Here is a 17,653-nt window from a genome sequence, read left to right as displayed (position 1 = left end):
TTTTTCCCCTTTAGCAATTTTACATAAACAAAATTATAAAATTTCAAAATTTACATGCTTTCCCAGTTTTTAAAGAAAATGCCTAAGGGAAAATTCCCAGGGTTTTCCCACTTCAAAAAAATTGCCATGATCATAAACCAAAAAAAAACCATCTAAAAAAAGTAGCATGAAATGAAAAAATGTAAAAGTCACACATGAAACATACACGTCATTATATTAATCATATAAAATATATAGGAATTATTTTAGGCACATGACAATTTTTTTCGAGAAAAATGATTTTTTTTTTAGGGTTTGTCATGTGTTTTAAGTTGTAATGTATAGATATGTTTACCACTGTGGCTGATGGGTTGCTTTTAAGTGTTGAGGCATCAGAACTGCAGTCACTGTTATCCATACGTGACTGGACTGTAAGAGGCGACTTAATGTGATCAAATTACTGGAGTGTATGTATCTCTTAGCTCCAGCAGGTGAGGTGCTTTTGACCACTGGTGTTGCTTTAACTTTGTAACATCCGAGATTAGCCAAACTCATCTATGCTGTTTCGGTGCCATATGACCTTCACCGTCAAACCAACCAACCAACCAACCAACCAACCAACCAACCAAACAAACAATGTAGATATTTATCAGTACCATCATGTCGTTATACAATTACAGTATTTACATGATTTTCCCCACTTTGATACAGTTTTTGGGGTGCAGACAGGGGGATGCCAAAAAAAAGGGACTTTTGGGAAATCTTTTTTCCAGGAGACGGAAAAAAGCATTTTTCCTATTTTTCCCAAAAGGGACTTTTAGTAAAATTTTTTCGTTAATTTTTACTAAAAGTGGTTGTTTCTTTTTCCTTTGAAATTTTGAAAAAAGTCAAATGGGGGGGAAAAAAAGATTCCCCACCCGTGAAATGACCCAAAAACAAGGGGAAAAAGGAAAAGGGAAAGAGAGGGGAAGTATACGGGACACCCAATTAAATAATAAACGACGAGTACCGAATTTAGGGATAGAGGTTTAAAACAATGTATTTTATAACGATGTATTCTAATAGCCCATACCTGTGATGTAATCAACATTATCTTTACAATATGCATGAGAAGTAAGATCGAATAAACAATATGGATTGAGCACGAGTCGCCCTGTAATTTAACTGGGCTGTAAAGATAAAACTTCAACAAATTCCGCAACCATCTTGTTTCCTTATTATCTGAAAAGTAATATAACATGAGATAAAAAGAATAAAAGAAAAGAGAAAAAAATAAACAAAATATATAGAAAAGAAGACAAAAGCTGACATTTTTACAGTATAATCTCCGCGTTATATCATGCTAAAACAGTATGGTATGATAACGATGGAGTGATTACATTACTGAACGTGAGAAATTACATTTAAAACAAGTTTATTTTTTCTTCCTTTGTACCAACTAACCCCCGGCAGTCACTAGTCACTATGTCATGACATTGTTTGTACGTTTTCTAAAACCAAATAGCTTTTTCCCACCCATAAAAAACAAAAATTCTTAAAAAACGAAAAAAAGGGAAAATTAAAGAAAAATCAAAAATAATATGGAAAAGAACAGTTATTTTTCAAAAATTTGAAAAGCGTATGTTTTTGGCTCTCATCCTGGATCGCCTCCGGGCCCTTTAATCCTCTTTTTTTTTCCCGGGCTTCGGTTCAGGGCCCAAACTAAAACAAAATCACAATTTTTAATAATTTTGTAAAATGCTCACAAAAAAGACGACTTTTTTTAAACCAAATAAAACAAGCCATTTTAAATAAAAATTTAAAGGTATGACCAAAAACTTTATTTTAACTCGAGATTGTGAAAAAAGGTGGGGTTTTTGATTTAATTAGTAAAGTTACAAAAATTTAAACATTTTTTGGGAATATACAAATCCCGTAAAGGGTTGGAAAAATAAAAAAGAAAAGAAACATAAATTAAAAAACAAAATAAACTTCATTTTAATTTTCAAAACTTTTGACAAATTAACGAAAAATTGATGGTTTTTTCCCGACTTTTCTATGGGGGAAAAAGTATCAAATAGCCACCAAATTTCGGGACACCTTAGTAAGAACTCTGGAGTTTTTGCATTTTCAAAAATTAAAAAAAACCGGGAAACAATCTAGAAAATTTTTGTTATGTTTTTTTTAAACCTTTTCAATAAAAAGCTAACAAACCTTTTAAAAACAAACTTTTCCACAACTAAAAAAGGAAAAACAACTAAATTGATTTTAAAAAACAGAAAAAAAAAGGGGAATGGTCAATCCGAAAATGAAGCCCGGCCACCACCAATTCCTTGGGGGAAATTTAAAATGGGGGGTTTTTTAACGGGAAAAGGTTGTCATGACCTTTACAATGAAAAAGGTGATTTAAAAATAAACTTTTAGTACAGAAATTGAAACACGCAATAATTTTTATTTAAAAAAAAAAAAAATTTAAAGGGAACTGGGAAATTTCTTTAAAATTTACCCTTTTCACAGAAAAATCATATTTAAGCTTTTTTTAGGTTGGGTTTAATCCCCGATCTTAAACCCTTTGCGTCCCCCGAATTTGGGAAACCCCTTTAAAATAAAAAAAAATACCTTTAAATCAAAATGCAAATAAAATTTTAAATTTTAAAATCTAAAAAGAAATTTTGCTTTTTCTTCTTCATCCCACGGTTTTTTTTTTAATTTACGAATTAAATTTTTAGCTTTTAGATTTTTTTAGTGGCGAGCTTTTTTTAAATTCCCGGGTACCTTGGGGTACACATTTAAAATCTTTTGGCCCCCAGCGCATATCATTGCACTAAATTTTGAATTGTTGAGTACAAGAAATGAGCCATGTCATGACAAAACCAACATAATGTGTTTGCGACCAGCATAGATCCAGACCAGCCTGCGCAGTCTGATTAGGATCCATGCTGTTCGCTTACCAACCCTATTACGAGTAGAGAAACTGATAGCGAACAGCATGGATCCTGATTAGACTGGGCGGATGCGCAGGCTGGTCTGGATCAATGCTGGTCGCAAACGCACTATGTTGGTTTTGTCGTGACGCGGCTCAAATGAGTGTGATTTTAAAACTTTAAATATCATATTTAGTAACATTGTATATCTATGTTTAGGTGTTTGAAAATACTTAGTCTAACAAGCAAGAAACATAAATAAATAAATAAATAAATAAATAAATAAATAAATAAATAAATAAATAAACTACATGTAATTCAAAACCTACCGACAGAGTTACACGAAATGATGACTTTTCGGCTTTTCTGTGTGGACAAAGTATCAAATGCCACCAAAAATGGACACCTTAGTTAGAACACGGCATATGACAAAGTGAGAAACATTGAATTTACTACTGTAAAACTACATCATATTATTTTTTCGCAGTTTTCAATATTTTATATGTTTATAAAACGTTTGAAACTAAATATGTCTAGCTAACTTGAAAGGAAAAAACACAACATACGAATTGACCTTACGAATGAACAGAAATTTGATTGAGAAAACTGCAGAAGAAGGGAATATGCTGAAAATGGAAGTACCCTACCACCAATCTCAGTCGTTTAACCTTTTCCCTTATATAAGCGTGTTTTGACGTTTTTTTTGTCCCCCCCCCCTTTGGTGGCCTCAAACAGTGAAAAAATCCTCTATTTAGGCCCCAAACACTGTTTTTCGTTTGAGAAATGTTGTTAAAAAAGTGACCTTTTTTCGGCGCGGCCCCCAATCAAAATAATACATCAGAGGGTTGCCAGAAGGGGGATGTGCCCCCTTCTGTTTGGGGGGGGGGGGTTAAGGGGGCGGTAGTCCCCCTCATCGCCAAGAAAATTTTGGACATGTGACAGGCTAAAAATGGCCTCAGGTCGATCTTAAGGTGACGTGTAACCAACGCTGAAAAGCCTTTTACTCTATCTCATTGCATTGAGAAGTTGCAGCACTTTGAAATCAGTTTTGATGGAAAAAAACAATGCAAAATAGTGATTTTTCGCAATTTTGAGACGTCCCCCCGTTGCCATGGTAACAGGAAATTTAAGATTGAGCATGTTGTTACAGAGGTTATGGTTCAGTCAACATATGTGCCAAGTTTCATCAGTATTGAAGCATTTTTCATAGTTTTATAGCAGTTGGAACTTGTAACAGGAGGCTTTTTAATGAAAACGGCCATTTTTCACAATATGCTCATGGGGTAAAAGGTTAATTAAAAAAATAAAAATGCCACAAAACAACAATTTTTCACCAAAATTAGGTGTAAGGCCACGTGTTAACATGGAAAATCTAGATTTTGGGTAATTCCAAGGTTTTTCATCATTTTTTGTTAACCTTTACCGTTATATAAGCGTGTTTTGACGGCTTTTTGTCCCCCCCCCTTTTTGAGGCCTCAAACAGTGAAAAAATGCCCTATTTAGGCCCCCAACACTGTTTTTCGTTTGAGAAATGTTGTTAAAAAAGTGACCTTTTTTTCGGCGCGGCCCCCATCAAAATGATACATCAGGGGGTTGCCAGAAGGGGGATGTGCCCCCTTCTGTTTGGGGGGGGGTTAAGGGGGCGGTTGTCCCCCTCATCGCCAAGAAAGTCTTTGACATGTGACAGGCTAAAAGTTTTATAGCAGGTGGAACTTGTAACAGGAGGCTTTTCAATGAAAACGGCCATTTTCCACAATATGCTCATGGGGTAAAAGGTTAATCAGTTAAACTGGAATGCCGTCATATTATCTTGCCAATATTAAGGTGACTAATGGTGACGTAAAACATAAACAATTAGTACGGTACTGCAAACACTGCAATAATGTTTATTTCGAAAAAAAATTATATAGCTAGTAATTCGTAACAAAGTTACCTTTCCCGTGCCCAGAATCATTATCAGTTGGGCTTAGTCGAGGTCCAGTATTGTGTCCGCGAACTGGAACATTGTGTCCGCGAACTGGAACACCTTGAATAATGGAAATATATCCTTATATCAAATGCAAATACAATTTCAATTTGAAAATCCAAAGAAAATTTGCTTTTTCATCGATGGTTATACACGTATGTTTTTTTTATTGAATTTAGCGTTTAGATGTTTATGCAACTGAGCTGGTTAAATTGCACGAAACTTGTGTGACACAGTTCAATCATTGTCTCAGTGTTAAAATTCCACCTCCAATATGACAGTTCCAAAAATAATTGCTGCTACATTATTATAATAAGGTAAGGTAAGGTAAGGTAAGTTAAGGTAAGGCAAGGCAAGGCAAGGCAAGGCAAAGTAAGGTAAGGTCAGGTAAGGTAGGTGAGGTAAGGTCAGGTCATGTAAGGTAAGATAAGGTAAGGTAAGTAACGACTTCATTTAATGAGACCAGCAAATTCGGTTTCCCGATCTTCTATCTGGGCCTCAGATATAGTGAATTAGTATTTTGTACCGAAGTCAAAATACTATTTTGTTTACATTCTGCCACCTTTATGACACATTACTGTACGTTCAATACTACTTTCTTTAGTTGTTAAACATATAACATGCTCTGAATTAATTATTAAAAAAAACATTCTAAACACATGTTTAACATTCTTAAAGAATTACAAAAATGTGGATTTCTGGGGGAGGATGTGCTTTTAAAAGTATCTTTGATTTTTAATCGTTAAAACTTAAAAGGTTGTAAAACAAAAATATCTGTGGCTGAAAAATGTTGCAAACTCGCTTAAGTTGCGCGTATCCATGAAATGAAGTGATAAATGTAAGCTACCGTCCGAGTAATTGAACATTTAAAAAAGTATAATATTTGATTTTTTGATTTCAGTGTAGTCTGCGTATAAAGTCGCTTAATCAGATGTGCGAGTATCTTCTGCGAAGTTCAAATCCCTTCCCAACGGCAACAATGTTTAAAAACCCTGAACTGCACCGACCTTTTTAATGCTTCCACAGTTTTGTTGTTGTAATAGTTATGTGAATTTTAAGTAGATGTGTATCGAACTTCTGACTCGGCTATTATTCATAATCCGAATTTTGACGGAAAGGGCCGAGAAGATGCGATTGTACCAATCCAATTGTTGGTTAATTTATGGTTTTCTGACGCTTATCCGATGCATGTATCGTATCATTTATATATGTATGTTAACATGTTGGAATAGATAGATACTTATATTGAAATGCATTGGTAATTCAGACTTTAAATAAAATAAACAAAATAAATTACTCACCAAGAGTACTAGTTTTGTTCTGGAATGCTTGCATTTCATGGGACCCCATTGGTGTACCAGTAACGTATAAGCACTGGAATCAGTAAACAATCTACTAAAAATAAGAAAAGAAAACATTTTTGTGATAAACATGTCGACAACCATAATGATATTTTATCTGTACATTGACCTTAGTGAAATAAAGTAATAATAATAATGATGATAATAATAATAATAATACTTATAATAATAAATAATAATAATAATAATAAATAATAATAATAATAATAATAATAATAATATAATAATAATAATAATAATAAAAAGAAGAAGAAGAAGAAGAAGAAGAAGAAGAAGAAAGAAGAAAGAAGAAGAAGAAGAAGAAGAAGAAGAAGAAGAAGAAGAACAACAACAACAACAACAACAACAACGACAACAACAACAACAACAACAACAACAACAACAACAACAATAATAATAATAAATACAGCAACAATTATGAAATTCTACCCGTTGCAGCTTTTGCAATAATAACTATGGTGGCTGATTTGTGCCATGTCGTACTTTCGCTCCGTGGGGCGAAAAGGCGGAAATACGTCAAAGTCAAAATTTTGACGTACTTTCGCTCCGCAGGACGGAAAGGCGAAAACACGAAAATATGACAGAGTCATCACTTCGTCGTATTTTCGCTCCACGGAGTTAAAATGATAATCACGAGAATACGACAAAGTCACATCTATTTTTGCCTCGCACCCCGCGGAGCGGATGTACGATAAATGTTGAATTTGTCGTATTATTGTGTCGCCTGGCACCCCGTGGAGCGAAAATAGGCAAGACATAAATCATCCACCATAAATAACAGTATTGAATTCATTTTTATTATGTTTATACTTTAATTTAATGTGTTGATAATGAGTGAAGAACGAAACGTTTAATTCATGACATTTAAATTTCAAACGAATGTGATCGTTTTTTAAAATGAATATTGCTGTTATAGATTTAATTTGATTTATGATAATGAAATAAAACTGGAATAAGGACATACCTAATGCGACACAGTCTAAATCCGTAGTCGCTATTGACAACTTTTAAAATGGGCCCAAAATATTAAAAATAAGAAAACCAAAAACAGCCAATGAATTACATTTCATTGTTTTCAATACTAAAATATTTTTCTTTTTCATACTGGTGGACCAATCTTTTTCAAACTCCGATGAAATAACTTCCTTTTGTAACTTTATTTCCTTGTAAGAACACGTGTTCCAGTTTAAAATGATAAACGATTAAAATCTCGATACGGGTGTAACATATCACAAAATGCACATATCAATTCATACATATATCCCCATTGAAACAAAATATGTCATTGTTATAAATACACCCATACAAGACAGACAGGTGAAGAAATACTTTCCAAAGCCACATTAAGGACGCATTTTCAGATAAATTGATAGTTAAACTAATAATGTTTAAGTAGAGTAAAATAGCTTTACTTGTATGCTTGCATAATATACATTTTTCATTTGGTTCTAAATGCAATAAAACATATGAATAAATTGTTTTGTTATAAATGCATATCAATTGAAGTCGTCCGTATTCGGCTTCAAAACATGCGGTATATGACCAATACTGTACATATATATACATATCGTATGTGTGCTTCACAGTTTTAGTAAAAGTATATTATGTACATTATGTCTGATATTTACAGTAATGCGCCTGTATCTTAAAGCACATGTTCCGGATATGTCACCAACACATCAATCCAGTGCGTGAGATGCTCGGAACAGGCTGCCTGTAAAGGCCTTTGTTTGTTCCACCATACACGCCGACTTTTTCACATCGGAATGTCTGCACGTCCTCTTTTGACATTCTTGACATCCTAAAGTGTTATAAAAAAATTTTTAGATAATGAAAATAGAATTTGCTGATAGTAAGTAACTTAGCAAAGGATTATTTTATAAAAGTAGGGTTTCGAAAAATCTTACAACAGCACATAACCCGTGTCATTGAGAAAGATAGTAGCGTTCCTGGATTCTTGACTTAAGTTAACATATGAGCCGCGCCATGACAAAACCAACGTATTTCGTTTGCGATCAGCATGGATCCAGACCAGCCTGCGCAGCCGTGCAGTCTGATCAGAATCCATGCTGTTCGCTATCAGTTTCTGTACTTGTTATAGGGTTTGTAAGCCCAATATGGATCCTGATCACGCAGGCTGGTCTGGATCCATGCTGGTCGCAAACGCATTACGTTAGTTTTGTCATGGCGCAGTTCAATTATAATCTTAGGCGCGGCTCAATTATACACTTAGAGATGTAAATGGGACGTTTTTTATAACATGCACTTATGCTAGAGATGAATACTGGAAATAAAGAACAAAACGAGACTGTGCATATATCTTTTTTATACCGTCTTCTCTTATAAATATAAATTAAAAAAAGTTAATTTATTTCAATGTTCAATGTGTCTTACTTTCATGTATAAAACCAACAATAAGTTTGGACAGGAAAAGGGTTTATTTCCTTCACTGTATTAATTGGAGCACATTTGCATCTGAAACACTTCCTATTCTTCTTTTTAAAAAAAAAATCATAAAGCTTCTAGTCTTTTGTATTATACAAATATGTCGAAGCATGTGACCAATTTGAATTTCTATAGGTATTAACAAATTTATAAACGGAAGGTATTTATGATTATTATTATTCAAACTATTATACACGTCAACATTGAAATTTGAAGAGCAGCTTAAAACTGCATTTAATAAATGAAAAGGTTATTACGCACCTGCTAACACATTTTGGTAATCTGTTTAAATGAGAGCCCTCGACACTTCCGTTGTAGAGCAATCGACCATAACAAAGTAGAAACAGGAAAACATAGTTTGTAAAAATATCCGTTTTTTTTTAAATATGCTTATTTTTTAAACATCGAAGAATGCTATGCCACGTAGAATAGTTTACGAAGTACCCCAAAATGACGTTGCTAGAACTTTTACCAAATATTAACTTGTGTGCCCAATTATGATCATAACCTAGCCTTTGGCTCAACACAAAATTTTATTATTATCGTTATTTTTTAATCATCATTATTATAATTATTATTATTATTATTATTATATACCACATTTCTACAGCACTCTTTTCATAAATAATAAATGTTCAAGAGTGCGTTACATAAATCTGATAAAACATAATCATATATATGACATAAGGTACAAAATTAATTAAGTAAACATTTTAAACAATAATGATAATCTAAAACCAGTAAAGGCTGGTAAGAAATACAAACACATTTAGTTTAAAATCAAGGATCAATTTAACAAAAAAAAATCCTATAAAAGATTTGAACGAAATAAGATTGTTAAAAAAGGAACAAACAAAAGTAAAAAAAAGAAATCAATTATAAAGTAAAACCCTAAGGCACAAAATCGAAGACACAATTTTCACTGGTAATGTAGCCAAAAAAGTACATATATGTTGTTTTATGAAACTAACGTCAATAGAACTTTATGAAATAATGTGTTTTGAGAGCTCTCTTAAAACTTGGCAAGTTATTATAGTCTCTAATGCCAGGTGGTAACGCATTCCATAATTTCGCTGCGGCTGTCTGGAAGCAACTGTCACCATATCGTACTGTCCGAGATTTAGGCACAACTTATGTCACTGAGTTATTCTGGGACCTCAGTTTCTAGGCTGTAGTGTACACGTCTATCATGTCTTTTATACAGGCTGGTGACTGATCGATGATGGATTTATATGTATAAGTCAAAATTTTATATTCGACCCGATACTCTTCCGGAGGCAGTGAAGTTCACGTAAGATAGGTGTTATATGGTCATATTTGAGTGTTTTGGTCACAATTCTAGCTGCTTTATTATGAACATGTTGTAACTTGGTCATTGACTGCTTAGGGACTCAATATAACAGTGTATTACAGTAGTCTAACCTAGAGGTAACAAGTGAATTTACTAAAGATTTGGTTGCTTTAACAGTAAGATAGGGTCTGATGTGACCAATTTTTCTTTATTGTGCATAACAGTTCCTACAGACATTATTTACATGTTATTCTATCTTCATGTTCGAGTCAAGAAAAAGATGTTCAGATGAGAAGATTATCAACTCTGTTTTGTCGCCGTTTAGCTTCAGCATGTTGACATTCATCCAACTTACAATATCATTAAGACATCTTTCAATACGGTTTATATTGTATTGAAATGCTAGTCACTGGTTTGAAGGATAGAAAGAGTTGTGAGTCATCTGCGAAGAAATGGTTGTTTATTTCATGTTTACGGCAGATTTTGTATACATCACATAGCTCTTGGGTCCCAGGACAGACCCTTGCGGTACACTGTACTCCATGTTGACTGGCTGTGAGAGTTTGCTGTTTATGCATACAGTCTGGTATCGGTCGGTCAGGTATGACGTCATCCACGCTAAAGGCTTGCCTAAAATTCCAAAGTGTCGTTCAAGGCGGCAAAGGAGCGTTCCGTGATCAATTGTATCGTTGTTATTATCCAAAGACTGTAGAATGTCATTTTAAACTTTTAACAATGCAGTCTCGGGCGAATGGAACTTGCGATAAGCATATTGGTTGACCTCGTGTAGATTGTTTGTTTTCAGATGGCTCTCAATTGGTACGTCAACGACCTTTCCCAAGATTTTAGACAGAAATGGCAAGTTACACAAACGCCTATAGTTTTTCAGTTCGTTAGGATCTAGATTTGGTTTCTTTAGAAGTAGTCTTATTCGTGAGTGTTTGAATATTTTTGATACATAAGCGGCATCCAAGGACACGTTTATGAAACTGGTTATCACTGGGGTTAGTTCATCTAGGCATTCTTTTAACAGCCATGTTGGAATGGGATCTAACTCACAGGATTTGGTTGCTGACTTTTTAACCAATGCTTTCACTTCTTGTTCTGTGATTGAGCAAATTCAGTACATTTGACACCCGTATATTCAGATTCCATATCTACATTATCAGGTACCGATTGTGTTTGAGAACGTATGTTATTCCTTATTGTTTCAATCTTTCCAATAAAGAAGTCACTGAATTCTGGGCAATGCGCTCTAAAGGTGAATCAGATGGTAGAATCGCTTTATTTATATCTCCAAGTAAACCTTTGGTAATCTTAGATAGACTTTGATGATCATTGCCACAAGACTCTATTTTACTTGTATAGTATTCTACACGAGCTTGTTTTAACATCTTGTTCACACTAGAACACTGTGTTCTGTAGATCTGATGGTCTATTGTAAGCAAATGTAACAGCAAAATGGTCACGTAATATATTTGCAATAGAATCAGAGAGTCCAGGATATACGATCTCTCTGTTTGATACAATGTTGTCTGTTTCCCTTGATATCACTACGTCCAATGTATGACCTGCAACATGGGTGGGTTCTTGTACATGCTGATGCATACCACATGCATCAAGGTTACTTGTAAACTTTCTCGTATCGTTGTTATCTGGTATGTCTAGATGAAGGTTCAGATCGCCTACTACGATTGCAGAATTGTCAACTGTAGCGTACTTAGTTAAGAAAAGGGGGCATTCATGATCAAGGAAAGTGTTTGTATTCAAGCCGTTCTGTTTGGAAGGAGATGGTCTGTATATTATTACCGCTAGCCTCATAAAGTACAATGTACCATCAAATAACTACATTACAGTCCATGAACTTAAACTGTGAGAATTCCTTGCTTTGACTTGACGACTCAGTGGTGACTTGTATAGAAGCTTTATGGATGATAGCTACACCACCACCTCGCCTACCAACACGTGGGACATGTTTCATTTTGTAGCCAGTAAGTACAAGTGCACTGATACACACCTCATCAACGGAACTACCTAGCCATAGTTATGGCACATATATCAATAATAGATAATAAAGTCACATATGGATAGGGTTTTGTTTTTCACCGAGCGTGTGCTTATTTAACATATTTTTATGTTTGTTTGGCCTTTTACTGTTGTACTGTGTTCAAGATTTACCCGGATTAAGTTTTCCACATTGCACATACTGAGTGATTTCATAGAGCTTGGGTAAAAATTTGTTCAAATGTGATCGAGCCATCGACACGGTGCTGACGCCATCGGCAATGTGAAAGAGCCTCGCAAATGTGACGGAGCCAATGCAACAATTCAATAAGTGTCGATATTGTGCAATTATTCCGATTTATATTCATGGACTGACTAAAGAATCTCCAAAGTGAAACAGCTTTTATGTATGTATGTATTGGGTCCATACTGAGAGTACGGATCCCGGACATGTCACCATTCATGTACTTAAATGTTATTATCTACCAAAAGGTGACATATAAATTTTGAATACAGCAATTCACTGAATGATACTATATATGTATGCAAGTAGGTTTTGGTAATTATACTATTTTGATGCACGGAGGTCAATGAGATCATCTTATGCATCATGGAGAAAAATAAAGTTTTGCTGCTAAAATGATCATATCTTTCGGACAAGCTTCACTGACTAAGGTTATGCACCTGACACATGTTTTCCGTATGCATGGCCGTAATGCACGATCATTATATCCAGCTTTTCACAGACGAATTCGGATGAAATTTTATCCAAAAAAGTGGATCCTTTTTCAATTTTGTATAATACTAATAATGAGAATACCTAAAACCGGTGAAATATAAAATACATTATAGCACATATTTAGATTCAGCAAATAATATAAAAACTTCAAAGTTTTTTTTAATGTTTTCCTAATGTAGAATGTTAAATTTGCAAGAAATTGTGTCTTTTATCAAGGTTATTTGATTTTCATTTTGAAACTTGTTGAACATTCTTTTATTGGTTTTCGCCGGTGTCGTGTGTCGAAGATTCATTCTTGATTTAATGTTTATTGTTTTGACAGTAACTTTTATTTAGTGTTGCATTGCTTTCGTGCTAAACGCCACACTTAAACATTTCACGAAAGTAAGTCGTTATCAACTCATGCAATTTTGCCTTTTTATGAATATTAATCGCCATGATATTCCCCAATATCGACATTAATTAAATGTTTGTATTGGTTCCATCACATTTCACACCGTATTACCGGCGGCAGTGATGGCAGATCACTGCAGTGATGGCATATATCTGAAAATTACCGATCGGTACAGGTAGGTTATAAATTTGGTTGGTTTAATTATATTACACAAGTACGGCCCATATCATTGCTATAAAACTATTGTCCATTGAATGGAGATACTGTAAGGTAATTTTGGACTCGTTTTTTTTCCTGTTTTAGGACTATTTTGAGCAGGTTAAAAAGTGAAAGCTTGGAAAAAATCCGTGAAAATGTCTGTTTTCTGTTCAAAATATCTTCAAGTTTTAAGTAAATGGCAGGATTTCCTGTTATCAATATAGACGTTCATCCATTGGGGTCACGCAAGCCAAATATCTACCCCGTGAGTCTTTTCTTGAAAGTTTTACAGACGCTCAATCTTGTCCGCGTGTCGAAGAAAAAATGCTGCCGTTGAAGGCAGATACATATTATAAATGCTGCCGTCGATGGCAGAAATACCACGAAAGTGGCTAACATTCTGACAGAAAATCAAGTTCAATCTTTTATCAATTCCTCTTTCTTTTGCGTCCTTTTAGTCGGAATTGAGACGTTAAACTATCATTTCTAATATTTTCTCAAGATAGAAAAGTTATTAAAGCGGTGTGTGCATCGAAAAAAGCTTTTTAGCAACATGCAGTTACAATACAAAAAGTGATGATTTAGTACGACAAAATTTCACTATAAATAGAGAAATGAACATGAAAAACTTCATTTTTGTGTCGCCTCTACGGAGTAGTGGCGACATATAGGGATCACTTCTCCGTCGTCTGTCTGTCCGTCCGTCTGTCTGTATGTCTGTCTGTCTGTCTGTCTGTCCGTCCGTCCGTCACAAAACTTGTCCGGACTACTGCTCATAAACTACTGGTGCAATTTCATCCAAACTTTACAGGAATGATCAGTACCAAGTCTAGTTGTGCATATTGTCAGCATTTTCCGGTTCAGTGATTTTTGTCAGAGTTATGGCCCTTTAATAATTTTTAATTTTAAAGTTTGTCCGGACTACTTCTCTTATACCACTAATCCAATTTCAATGAAACTTTACAGGATTTATCTGTAGCTCAAGTCCTTGCGCATATTGCACGTGTTTTCCGGTTGAATGATTTTTGGCCGAGTTATGGCCCTTTGACAAAAAGGTGTTTTTTCTGTCGTTGCCAGATACACAAAAGCTTGTCCGGACTACTCCTCATAAACTACTGGTGCAATTTCATCCAAACTTTACAGGAATGATCAGTACCAAGTCTAGTTGTGCACTGTCTGTCTGTCTGTCACAAAATTTGTCCCAACATGAAATTGGCCATCATGAGGCGACACATGTGATTACTGATCGCTCTTGTTCTATATTCATGCATGTGTGCTTGATCTGTTCATATGAATTGAAAGGTCAAAAAAGAGAAAAAGAATATAACAAATAAAAAAATTCTATTTTTTTCCCTATAAATACAGGATTTATTTTCATCTTGTGATATGAATCATCGAAAGGTTCATCTTTATAAGTTGTCATGGTTACAACTAAAATGAATGAAAAAATATGTACACATGTAGTTAAATGGGAGCACGTGATGTTAGAACTGTTTTGTTAATAGTTTTAAGCATAGTAAATGTAATTCAAAGGCAAACTACAACGCTATTAACAAAACATGAAAATTTAAAGAAATGAATCCACGTTGTCGTGTTTTTCAAGAACTTGATAATATAGGAAAATATTTGAACTGTCAATAATATTATCTTTCCCATTTTACATTAACATACATTGTTTTTATGATACACTGATGCAGTTGCGAGTTAATAGTCTCCCCTTTATTACATCAATTTAATAATTTATTAATCTGCGCCGATTAAGTAAATTTCAGCCTTTATTTGTCATAAAGCGATGAACATTATTACCTCGAGAAATTAATGTCATATGCTAGCAAAATGAATATCCACTTACAGAAGTTTTACTTGCTGTTATATGCAATTGGCGTTATGTCTTAAAAAGGGAGTCGCTGCTAAACTTAAGATACATATAGTATTGTATGCATGTAACTGACAGACACAACAGATCAAAGCACACATGCATGAATATAAGAAAAAATGAAGTTTTTTCATGTTCATTTCTCTAATTTATAGTGAAATTTTTGTGGGTACTAAATCATAACTTTTTGTATTGTAACTGCATGTTGCTAATAAGCTTTTTTTCGATGCACATACCGCATTAATGAAAAAAAATAAAAAAAATCTACAAAACAGCAATTTTTCTTCAAAATTATATGTGAGGCCATGTTTTAACATGGAAAAACTCGTTTGGGTAATTTCGTTTTTTTCATCATTTTCTGTTAACCCATTACCAGATATATAACGACTTTCTACGTCTTTTTCACACCCCCCCTCCTTTTTGCATTCTCAAATGGTGAAAAAAAATGCCTTATTTAGGCCCCCAAACACTTGTTTTTGTATGAGATAAATGTTGTTTAAAAAATTGACCACTTTTTCGGCGCGCCCCCCCCACCCCATCCAAAAGATACATCAGGGGGTTGCCAGAAGGGGGATGTGCCCCCTTCTGTTTGGGGGGTTTGAAGGGGGCTGAGTCCCCCTCATCGCCAAGAAAACTTTGGACTTGTGGGAGGCTAAAAATGGCCCCAGGTCGATCATAAGGTAACGTGTAACCAATGCTGAAAAGCCTTTGACTCTATCTCAATCCATTGAGAAGTGGCAGCACTTTGAAATCAATCTTGATGGAAAAAATCAACGCAAAATAGTGATTTTTGGCAATTTTGAGATGTCCCCTAGTTGCTATGGTAACAGGAAATTTCATGCTGAACATGTTGTTACAAAGGCAATGGTCCAGTCAACATTTGTGCCAAGTTTGATTAGTATTGAAGCAGTTTTTATAGTTTTATAGCAACTTGAACTTGTAACGGGAGACCTTAAAATGAAAACAGCCATTTTTCACAAGATGCTCATGGGGTAATGGGTTAATAACTTTTCTATCTTGAGAAAATATTAGAAATGATAGTTTAACGTCTCAATTCTGACTAATAGGACGCAAAGAAAAGAGGAATTGATAAAAGATTGAACTTGATTTTCTGTCAGAATGTTAGCCACTTTCGTGGTATTTCTGCCATCGACGGCAGCATTTATAATATGTATCTGCCTACAACGGCAGCATTTTTTCTTCGACCGGACAAGATTGAGCGTCTGTAAAAACTTTCAAGAAAAGACTCACGGGGTAGATATTTGGCTTGCGTGACCCCAATGGATGAACGTCTATATTGATAACAGGAAATCCTGCCATTTACTTAAAACTTGAGATATTTTGAACAGAAAACAGACATTTTCACGGATTTTTCTAAGGCTTTCACTTTTAACCTGCTCAAAATAGTCTGAAAACAGGAAAAAAACGAGTCCAAAATTACCTTACAGTATCTCCATTCAATGGGCAATAGTTTTATAGCAATGAAATGGGCCGTATTTGTGTAATATAATTAAACCAACCAAATTTATAACCTACCTGTATCGATCGGTAATTTTCAGATATCTGCCATCACTGCAGTGATCTGCCATCACTGCCGCCGGTAATACGGTGTGCATTTGCTAGAGCTCTTTCGCATTACCATGGCGCCAGCACCGTGTTGATGGCTGGATCGCATTTGAATAAATATAAGTATTTTATTTTTAACCTCTCTTTGATTTTTTTGTGTGTTTAGCCAAAGGTGATGTAGGCACACTGTAACATGCCAAGATTGTATGGATCAACATTAACATTATTGTACAGAAAACACTCAAGATGTGTCTCCTAGCGAAAGAAAACTAACGACTTGATATTTGGTAAAAGTTTTAGCACTGTCATTTTGGGGTATTGGGTATTAAAATTGCATCCCAAATGATGAGAAAAATATTCTACGTGGCATTGCATTCTTCGATCTTTGAAAAACAAGCATGTTCTTTTAAATCGGATATTTTTGGAAATTGTGTTTACCTTTTTCAGCCTTGTTTTGGTCGATGGCTCTACAACGGAAGTGTCGAGGGCTCTCATTTAAACAGATGTGAAATAGCCACTGTCTAGTAGGCGTGTATTATTAGTATTCTGAAATTAGACATGCAATTCAACACTGGGTTAAAGTATCCAAACTTAATCTTGAGAAAATATCAATAGATTTAATGAATGGAGTTCAAATGTTTTGGAACGGAATCAAATACTCAATGGTCACATTTATGTTGTGGGATTTGAGTAAAGTTAAGATATGTTGACAGTAAATTCAGGGGTGTCTAGATTTAGTGTGAACATTTAGAATAAAAATGTGTGATTCTGATAATTTAGGAGACGGAGCAGCAAGTAGGGTAAGATGGAGCACTTTGTTACAAATTATTGTGGTGTAAAAAGAAATTTTAAGAATCCAAAAATATGTTTTGTTAAGCAATTTATAGCAATACATTGTGCTATTCTATTCTATTTCTGACAAATCAGAGAT

General features: G+C 34.5%; 1 long non-coding RNA gene across 2 annotated transcripts; it reads right to left on the bottom strand.

The window, feature by feature from the left end:
- Window positions 1-4,758: 4,758 nt before the first annotated feature.
- LOC132726236 (uncharacterized) lies at window positions 4,759-7,474 on the bottom strand. Of its 2 annotated transcripts, none has more exons than XR_009625170.1 (3): window positions 7,174-7,474; window positions 6,150-6,240; window positions 4,759-4,908 (listed from the first exon to the last, which is right to left on the bottom strand). It is a non-coding gene; the product is annotated as an uncharacterized LOC132726236 (long non-coding RNA). The 2 variants fall into 2 exon arrangements; XR_009625169.1 differs by having other exon boundaries at window positions 6,150-6,243; window positions 7,174-7,472.
- Window positions 7,475-17,653: the final 10,179 nt, after the last annotated feature.

This window comes from Ruditapes philippinarum, unplaced genomic scaffold, assembly GCF_026571515.1.
Source record: "Ruditapes philippinarum isolate M1 unplaced genomic scaffold, ASM2657151v2 ctg5749_1_1_1_1, whole genome shotgun sequence".
Classification (NCBI taxonomy): Eukaryota; Metazoa; Mollusca; class Bivalvia; order Venerida; family Veneridae; genus Ruditapes; species Ruditapes philippinarum.
This window is presented reverse-complemented; position numbering and strand designations above follow the sequence as displayed.